At 50.5% G+C, this 9,789-nt stretch overlaps 1 long non-coding RNA gene across 1 annotated transcript; it reads right to left on the reverse strand.

Moving 5' to 3' along the window:
* Window positions 1-200: 200 nt before the first annotated feature.
* On the reverse strand, window positions 201-8,036 carry LOC118626042. Its single transcript, XR_004958853.1, has 3 exons — window positions 7,961-8,036; window positions 7,173-7,316; window positions 201-238 (listed from the first exon to the last, which is right to left on the reverse strand). It is a non-coding gene; the product is annotated as an uncharacterized LOC118626042 (long non-coding RNA).
* Window positions 8,037-9,789: the final 1,753 nt, after the last annotated feature.

Below are 9,789 nucleotides of genomic sequence, written 5' to 3' on the forward strand. Positions count from 1 at the left end.
GGGAGCTGCTTCCCTAGGCAACCGGCAACAGCTCCTCCCTGTCCTACAGGGAGAAGAAAGGGGCAGTCAGGGAAGGGGTGTTGCAGGGAAAGACTTTTGATCTCCAGCCTGGGACTTGCATTTCACCTACTTGGCCTTCTGGGCACCCAGTGTTATCTTTGACAGTCAGGATGTTGCTGTCCTGGTCATCTTTGTCAAGCGCCTAATCACCAGAGAGGTCACTTCCAGCCCCACATTCCTGGAAAATTCCACAAGACGGATTGTGCAGACCATGTGGCAGAGTAGAAACTGTGCTGACACTTTGAGTAAGCCCCTTAACTTCTGAGTGACAGACAAGCACAGCCCTTAAAGGTTCCACTAGCTGTGTGTCTACTCAAGGGAGTTGACCTTCCCTCCTTCTGAATGACAGGTTGGGGTGGGGGGACACAGGAGCTCAAGGACCAAAACAAACACCTGTTGAGGATCTGCCACCATGCTAGGGACTTTCTTGTCACCCATTCGATGAGTTCTCCCAACCACCTTGTACCTCCATTTTTGCAAATGAGGGCGCTGGGGTGCAGAGACCTTGCTTGTCCAAGATGACCCAGCTAGCCAGGCGGTGAGCTGGGATATGAACCCAGCTCCTGCTTGACTGAGAAGCTGTCACCCTCCCACTGTCCCCTCTGTCTTCTTCACCATGTGCTGGGCACCCTGCTAGTGGCGTTGCCCCCAGGATCAGTAGCCTCATTCACTCTTCACCTGAGATGGAGGCAGAGGGTGGACATCGTCTACCGATGAGGAGAGCAGCTTCAGAGAGGCTGCCCCGCCTGCCTGAGGCCACACAGCTCTGGAGGGGCGGAGGCCTGTGGGTCCTGCACTCGCCTTCAGTCCTGTGCCGCCCTGCCTCCCCTCCAATCCCCTGGCTAGACTCTGGACAACGTGGCAAGAAGAGCCGTGATGCGTGTTCATGGTAAGGGGGTTTGAACCCCAGAGGGCGTTTAATCCTTGCAAGGACCTTCCTGGAGGGGGAGTCAGGGAAAGCTTCTGGGTGGAAGAAAACTTTTGAGCCGAAACATGAAAGAAAAAGTCTAGGGGTTTAGGGAAAGGTTGTTGTGAATCAAAGGATTAAAAAACAAAACAAAAAGACAGGCTGTTGGGTTAATTACAGAAAGAAAATGTGTCAGGTTACCACATAAATATATTCACTCATTCACGCACGCGGTCATTCACCACCTCCCACAGCTTCACCTTAAACCTGGTTGACAGCCATATGGCTTAGCTCGAACATCCGCGCCTGACCACACCCTCCAGTCTTCCACACAAGCCCTGGGCATCACACTGGCTTCTTCGGCCACTGACCTCCGTTCTCTTCCAACCCATCATCCCTCTGCCACCTCATGTTCTACCCCCTCCCCAAACCTGGCAACTACTTTTCCACTCTCTGTTTCTATGAGTTTGACTTTTGTTGTTTTTAGATTCCACACGTAGAAGTGGGTTTGTCTTCCTCTGACTTCTTTCACTTAGCATAATGCCTTCAAGGTCTACCATGCTGTCACAAATGGCAGGATTTCCTCCTTCTTCGTGACTGAGTAATATTACACTGTGTATATACCGCATCTTCTTTGTGCATTCATCCAGTGACGGACACTTACGTTGTTTCCATGTCTTGGCTATTGTGAATACTGCCGCAGTCAACAGGGGGCTGCAGACGCCTCTTCAGGATCCTGTTTTCATTTCCTTTGGATAAACACCCAGAAGTGGAATTACTGGATCACAGAGTGATTCTATTTTTAATTTTGTGAAGAGTCTCCATACTGTTTTCCACAGGGGCTGCACTAATTTACATTCTCACCAACAGCACCCAAGGGTTCCCTTTCCTCCACACCCTCATCAACACTTGTTACCTGTGTGTTTCTGATGGCAGCCATTCTAACAGGTGTGCGTCATGTTCTTGATCACAGCTCCGAGTCAAGGTCCAGTGTTTCAATAACGGTCTTGCCAATGCCACTTCTCTTGGCCTCGTTGGTGGAGCAAACACCTCTCTACCTGCTCTCTCCATGCCTGTGCCCAGCAGTCAGACAGTGCTGAGGCTGGCACGTCACAGGGAGGGAGCTTCCCGGGAACTCTGGGACCCCTCACTTCCAGTGGGCCTTGGGCACTGCCCACATCAACCAATGACCACTTCACACCTTCACCACACTCCTCCAACCTGCTTCCCCTGTAGTGACAGAGCAAGGAGATGCCATCCTCGTATTCTCCCACACTCAGGCAGGCACATACCTCCACCCATCCCTTTTCTTTCCCTCTGTTTCAACGTGGGAACTGACAGTGTCATCCAAGGCCAATTCTCCACCTGCATTTTGGCACCCTCTCTCTCCCTTTCTCCAGAACTGAGTATTTCTTATTATCCCTTCTTTGCTTTGGATTTTCTCTCTACCTCTCCATCAGACCCTTCCTGTTAGCCTTTAAATACAAACCACCTTGTTAGACAAAAACGAAAGCCAAGTCCCTCAACCTCACAACCCCCCCAGCAACCACTCTGCCTTTCTTACCTGCACGGCCGTCCTCAAGGGGGCTGTGCACCCCGTCCCGTGTCCTCACCCCCACTCGCCTTTCCTGACAGCTCCAGTGAGGTGTAACTGACACAACAGACCGCACATGTCGGAAGTGTACAGTGTGGTGAGCCTCTCTGTATGTATACACCCGTGAAACCACCACACGATGACAACAATGGACACCTCCATCGGCCGCCCAAGTCTCTTTGTGCCCCTTTATCAGCTTCATGCTCCATCACTCCCTGAAAACTCGCCTGATAAAGGTACTGGAGAGCTGCAGCTCACTGAGTCTGATGGAGAGTGGGCAGCTGCCCCTTACCTCAACAGTACCCACCCCAACCCAGACGCAGGGGCCTCTAGCCCCAAACCTGCTCCTTTCCAGCTCCACCGCCATCCAAGTGCCAGTGCAAACCAGGAGCCTATGAAGTGCTCTTGACACACTGTGGAGATACTGCAGCAAGTACCATCCATTCCACCTCCCTATTATCTCTGTTCCCTCCCCCACTTTACCATCACCACCTTAGCTCACAACGCCTTCACCACTCCCCTGCGCCACAGCCCCGGTCCCGGACTCCCTGCTGGTCACACACTTCCCTTCCAAGCTGCAACCAGAGGAATCGTTTTTTGGTTTTTTGTTGTTGTTGTTTTTTATCCTCACCCGAGGACATTTTTCCATTTTTTGTTCAGATCGAGTGGGAGGGAGAGAAAGAGAGAGAAACATTGACGTGAAAGGGACACATCGAGTGGTTGCCACCCGCACAACCCAACCAGGGCCGGGGACAAACTGCAACTGAGGTATGTGCCCTTAGCGGGAACCGAACCTGGGTCTCTCTGGACCACAGGCTGATGCTCTAACCACTGAGCCAAACCAGCCAGGGCCAGAGGGATCTTTTTGGAAAGCAAGTATGATTATATCATCCCCTCCCCCACTTAAAATATAGACAAAGACTAAAACCCACAACACCGCCTTCAAGGCCTGTGCGGTCCAGCCTCTCCTCTCCAGCCCCACCTACCCCACTCTGCCTTGGTCCCTGGGTTCTCACCACACTGGCCTCTTTTTAACTTACTGGGAGCCCCCCATCAGAGGTTGCTCCCTGTCCAGAATGTTCTTCCCAACCATGTTTCAGACCTTGGCTTGATGATCACTTCTTCAGGTGAGCCAGCCTTGACTTTCCTTGGTTTATTGCCTTGCCCTATCTTCACTCAGCACTCTGCACCTCGCTTTGGAGTATGTGCCACAGTTGTAACTTGATTGTCTGTGTGCTGTTTCCCTTACAATATCCTTTCCCTTTCTAAATTCCTGGGCAAGGGGCTGGAGCAGTTTTTGCTCACCATGGTACCCTCAGTGGCCTAGGGGACCTAGTCCTCGGCATTAGTAAGAAATAAGTGGTAAATTAATGAGCATCTACTGTATGTCATGCTCTCCTGTATATTGGCTTGCATTTAATCCTCACAACAACCTTGGCAGGTGGATATTTTGCTCCTTTAGAGGAGGTCATCAAGGCTCAGAGAAGCTAAGAAACGTACCCATGGTCACAGAGCTGTAGATAACGGAGCCTGAGCAAGAACCAGGTCTGCGGGACTCTGCTCCTGTTCGTTTCCCCAGCGGCCGGGCCGCGGGAGAAGACATCTCCGATTCGCTCTGTGCTCCGAGGGCCTGTGCGTACCTGGTGCTCTGCGGGGTCACCTCAGCTCATTCTCAGAATCAGCCTGTGAGGGGGCTGTTGGCCTTTTCCAAATACAGTCATTGAGGTGCAGAAAGACTATGCACAGAGCCCGAAGTTACTCAGCAGAGTCGCAGGCCTGGGTTCCTCGCCCAGGGCAGCAGGCTCTTTCCGTGGCAGCAGACATAATGGAGCAGGCGAGTGAGGGCACAGCCAGGATGGGGGACCTGGAGCCCACATCCAAAGACTGAAATGCTTCTGGGTTTTTTCCCCTGGCGCACCCTTGCCACCTGTGTCGTGCTGGCTTTGAGAAATACTCGTACCTGAAACTGCTCTGTTGACCCAGGACCAGAGACTTTCCAACCAAGGGGGAAGCAAAGGTAGTCACGCCAATCCCTGGTGTCTAGATGGAAGGAGACAGCCTGACCCTGGAGCTGATTTTTACCTCAGCTTAAAAAGCAACTGTTCGTAGGGTGACTTTTCAAGGACAGCTGGTGTCAGCCATCACCCTCCCTCCAGGGCACAGTGTGGAGTGCAAGGGGGCGGGGCCGGGCTCACAGGGCCAGGTGCCTGCAGGCTCTGGGCAGAACCAGCCAGTTTCCAGCTGGACTAGAACCGAGAGCCCTGCGGCGCCGGAGCTGCTTGGGCCTGAGCCTGCCCGCCTGCTGGTAGGTGGGAGAGGCGTGGAGGACGGAGGACGTGCTGCAGAGGTCTCTGCGAAGGGTGGTTCCCGGGGAGGCTTCCTCTGCCTGGCTCAGGGACAGAGCCACCATCAGCGCCTCTCTACAGAGGACCCACTAGTGCCGTCATGGTTTCCCTTGCTCATGCCTTTAGTGAAGAGAGAACCACATTGAGCAACGTTTCTTGAATTATTTATGACACATCTGATCCGCCTTTTTGTGTTACTGCACTTGAGTGCCAAAGCAATGTCAAATCGCTGCGAAGTGTATCTAAATGCTCACTCAGAATGTTGGGGCTGGCCTCACTGTGGACTGGTAACAGTTTGCAGACCTGCACTCCATGGACCACACTTGGAGGAGCTCTGAAAGAGAGGACTCACTATAAGCTAAGATTTGGGGGGAGGGTGCATGGGGAGACCCAAGAATGAAAACGACCTTGTCTGCTGCTCTGGAGGAGCACAAGCTCTGGAGACACACACCTGGGTTCCAGTTCTGCCATACCAGATACTAGCTGCATAACCTTGGGCAAGGCGCTTCTGTAGGCTGAGCCTCAGTTTCTTTATCTGGGAAATAGGAGCACTTAGTATGAAAGATATGTGTTGTTTCTTTTTTCCCAGTGTTTGGAAAAAGACAGCATCTGACTCCCTTTTGTGTTTGGGTGGGCTGGCCCCTTCCCTCAGCTTCAGGGCTGGTTCCATAACCTAAGAGTGGCCAGTCAGCAGTTTCAATCGTCCTGAGCACTGACTGGTCCAGAGATGGGCACATACACAAATGCAGCCACTGCACGTCTGTCTTGGGTCCCCTACTGGATGTATGAGGAAGAGATGCTCCTTTTCTGCTGGGGTTGCTAAGGACAAGGAGAGTCTTTTTAAAAGTAAAGCCAGTATAGAAGGTTTGGAGAGAAAGGCTCCGGGTAATAATGTTGGAGTGCCTGGATCCCGGTCAGCTTCCACCGTCCCCTCCCTCCCTTCTCCCCATCACTGTTCTTGGTCACGCTCCATCAGCTCCCCGCCTCCTCCCTGGGCTCCGCACAGACACGGATAAGCGGGTAAGCGTCTAGGAGGGGTAAGGTCAGAGAATGCAATCTAAGGTGAAAAGGCGGAGACCAGCCGGGAAACTTCGCACAAGTCGCTTCTTGTCTCTGGCATTCGGTCTCCTCCCTGGTCACGTGGGGGTGTGGCCTGTCTCAGACTCTCAGGGTTCTCAAGGACTTGGCACAGTCATAGGCAGACATGGTTTAGAGGCTTAAAGTGCTAAGCATTTACCCAGGACTGTTGCTGGCATTTTACTGATTTCCTGAGGCCACGGGACACGTGTAGGTAGACACCATGTAGGGAAAGGGCTTGATCAGAAAGATCTAATCTCCACTTATTAACTGTAACACGGTGCCTATGGTTCAGCGTCTCGGAGTCCTTGTTTCCCCGTTTTTAAGATGGGTCAATGATAGCACCTACCTGACAGGACAATTGTAAGAGTGATCATGTAGATAAAGCACATAGTATACAGTAGGTGCTTTTCAATGGACTTTATACTTTCTTTTCAAGGACCCCAAATGTAGGGGAAAACCAGGCGATTAATGCTCAGAAAAGATTTGGTGGTCTGCTCAGCGTATGGTGTTACTCCACTGCTGCTCCCTTCTGAACAAGATGTGGCCTGGAGATGTTACTAATTCCTGCCTGAGATGCACCATCCTCTTGATATCCTTCTCCCTTTCCCCTTACCCTCTTTGATCCAATCAGTTGCCAAACTCTGTCCATTCAAACTCGGCAACCCTCTTTCACCAGGCTGCGTGCTCCCGGTCATCTTCCCATCCCCTTGGCCCTGCACAACCTCCACTCTGCTTCCCTTCTGTCCCTGTCACCACCTCTCCCCCATAGCACATTCTGGGGCTGTAAGAGGCTTTCAGAAACACTGTCCTAAGTTCAGAAAACCTCCACGGCTTCCTACTTATTTCATGCTAAGCATAAAGGATGATTGCTTAACCGTTTGAACTCCCCAAGCAGTCAACTAAATTCCCCTGGCAGGATCTTTGTTCAGGCTTCTCAACCCAGTGGAATCTGCTGACCACTCCTCTGGTTTGATCACAACTAGACCTTATCACCCAGACCTGCTCCAGCTCAGGAATTCTAAACTCCAAAGTCTCCAGCATGACGCCGCTGTGGAAGGGGGGAAAATCTCCCTCTTTTTCCTTCTTCATCGTCTGGCTGGTCTGATCTCAGCACTTTGACTTCCACCAGATCCCGCAGACGGAGACCTGGGAAAGAGGGAAAGGCTAAGCTGGTAAGAACTCTTACCTTCTGCCAGTGCGTATGAGCTGCCCCAAGATCTCATCATTCGCAGCAGTCCCAGTGTGAACTCTGTCCGGCCAGTGAAGTCTCCTGGCTGGCTTGCCAGCTGTGGGGGAGGGGAAATTTCCTCCCTTAGTTCTTCTGGTTAGTCTAGTAATGAAATTGACATGAGGCAGATTAACAGGAGAAAATTATCAAATTTAATGACTTATATCCATATTGGGTCCCATAAGAATATGGGGCCCAAGGACATATCAGGTAATCAGGGTTTATCTGCCATGTTGTGCTAAGGAAAAACTGGGGTTGTGGTTTGGGACGTCAAAGGGAAGGAAGGCAATTCACATGGAGATGGAAAAACAAATGTTGGTTAAACAAATGTTTGCTGGGCCATCTTTAGCCATGGGACACGGGAGGACTTTGATCAAGGAGGCCATGCTGGGTTCCTCTGTCTGTCACACACAGTTCACACTGAACTGTAGTGATCTAAGATGATGGCTTCCTTCCTGGAGCAGGTCCTTCCTAAAAATGTCTAGGCTGTGAGGAGGATGGCCAAAGGTTTTACCTGAGTCCTCTATTTCTTAAAAGTAACCTGCTTGAAATAACCGATATCCAAAGAGGCATACTTTGGGGTGGCAGCCTGTGCTCCCTTTCACCACAGATACTTCCCTCTCATACTCTTCCTCCAGGGACATCAGCTCTGTGATGTTATCAAGGTCCCCATCTTCTCCCTGTCTCTCAGCCCCTTCGGGCCAGACCTATCCTACCAACTCCATCGGTCTTCCCTCCAAGCTCACCTGTCTCTTGGCCCCTTCCATTCCTCCAATTGTACAAAACCCAGCTCTGGGTCAGCTCACCCATCCGCTCCCTCAGTCCTCCCCACCCGTGACCTGGAAGAAGTGCAGAGTGGTTAAGGGCACCCACAGGAATCAATCCAAAGGCTCCACTACCTACTCGGTGTATAACCTTGGGCAGATTACATAAGCTTTTGGTCTGCAGACTCCTCATCTGAAAAAGAGAAAAGTAATAAAACATATCACTCTGGTGAAGGGTTTGATTCCTATACCAAAGATATGGCAAAACCCTCAATCACTTGATTATGTTGACATTGCTTTGTATCTGCATGGCTACTTCACTGGGTCAGTGGAAGAATAAAATAAATAATGCACTTAGAACTATGTCAGGCACGGGAGAGGCATTCCATAAATGTTGGCTGCTGTCGTTATTACTGAGATTGGTTTCTTGGGCTGCTGTAACAAACCACCACAAACTGGGTGGTTTAAAACCACAAAAATGTATTGTTTCACAGTTCTGGAGGCCAGAAGTCTGAAAATCAGGTGTCTGATGGATTGTCTCCTTTTGAGCCTCTGAGGAGGAATTGATTCATGCCTCTCTCCCAGCTTCTCGTGGCTGCTGATCCTTGGTGCTTCTTGGTTTGTAGCTGCACAATTCCAATCTCTGCCTGTGCATTCACATTGTCTCCTCTTCCATCTGTCTCAAATCTCCCTCTGACTTTCTCTTAGAAAGACACTTGTCATTGTATCCACGGCCCACTCTAAATCCAGGATGACCTCATCTTGATATCTTTAACTTAATTACATCTGCAGAGACCCTTTTTGTAAATAAGTTCACATTCACAGGTTCCAAGGGTTAGGACTTAGACAGAGCATTTTGGGGGTCAGCATTCAGCCCACTACAATGGTCATTACAAAGAGTTTCATTGGAGAGATGGGAGTCAAAGCCAGATTGCAAAGAATTAAGAGAAAAAAGGGAGAGGAGAAATGCAGATAATTATGTCAGAGAGTTGGTTAAAAAGGAGTGCAGACGGAAAGGGAGCTAGAGGGGTAGAGGGGATTTTTGTTCCTGTTTAAAATATGGTAGACACTTCCTTGAGCTTCTTGGAAGGAAAAAAAAAAAAAAAGATGGTTGAAAAGGAGCAAGCGCTTGAAAATACGAGAAGGAGAGAAGAGATGCAGTGGAGTAAGGAGCGAGCCCCAGAGCAGAGTCACCCTCAACAAATCAGGGCTGAATGGGTGACTCAGTAAATACCAGCTGCATGGGCCAGCCACCGACTGACAGCAGCCACAAAACAAGTCAGAACAGAGAAGAAAAAGTGAGACAAGGAGCCACAAAAGGCAAGAGAAAACATAACCAACCAACCTCTGGGAAAGCCTGAGACTTAAAAGGGCTGAGCCAGAAAATATCTCTTGGGCTGCTTAAGAAACATTCTTTCTCAGGTTTCTCATCTGAAGCTCCCAATACCACTGGGGGGGGGGGGGCAGGCAGAATTATGATGCCCCTTGGGTGAGGAAGAAACTGAGACCCAGAAAGCTTTGGGGTTACCAAAGAACAAACAGATAGTTGGTGTTGCCAAAGGATGCACTGAGCCCCCAGCTGAGACAGTGGAATGTCCAGGAAAGGCCTGGGGACCCTGTCACTGAAGCCCCACCCAGCAAAGGCCGCTCCTTTATACTGTTGCTTACATTCCCCTTTTTGCACTGTCCTGCCTGGGCTTCCAAGAGACGGATCTGCCCTGGTTTTCAACCTCTTGGATCTTTCTCAAGACCCTTTCCAGAATGCCTTTTCTTTCTCCAACTCTTCAACAGATCCAAAACCAATAGATTCA

This window comes from Molossus molossus, unplaced genomic scaffold (assembly GCF_014108415.1).
Source record: "Molossus molossus isolate mMolMol1 unplaced genomic scaffold, mMolMol1.p scaffold_m16_p_12, whole genome shotgun sequence".
In the NCBI taxonomy this organism is placed as follows: domain Eukaryota; kingdom Metazoa; phylum Chordata; class Mammalia; order Chiroptera; family Molossidae; genus Molossus; species Molossus molossus.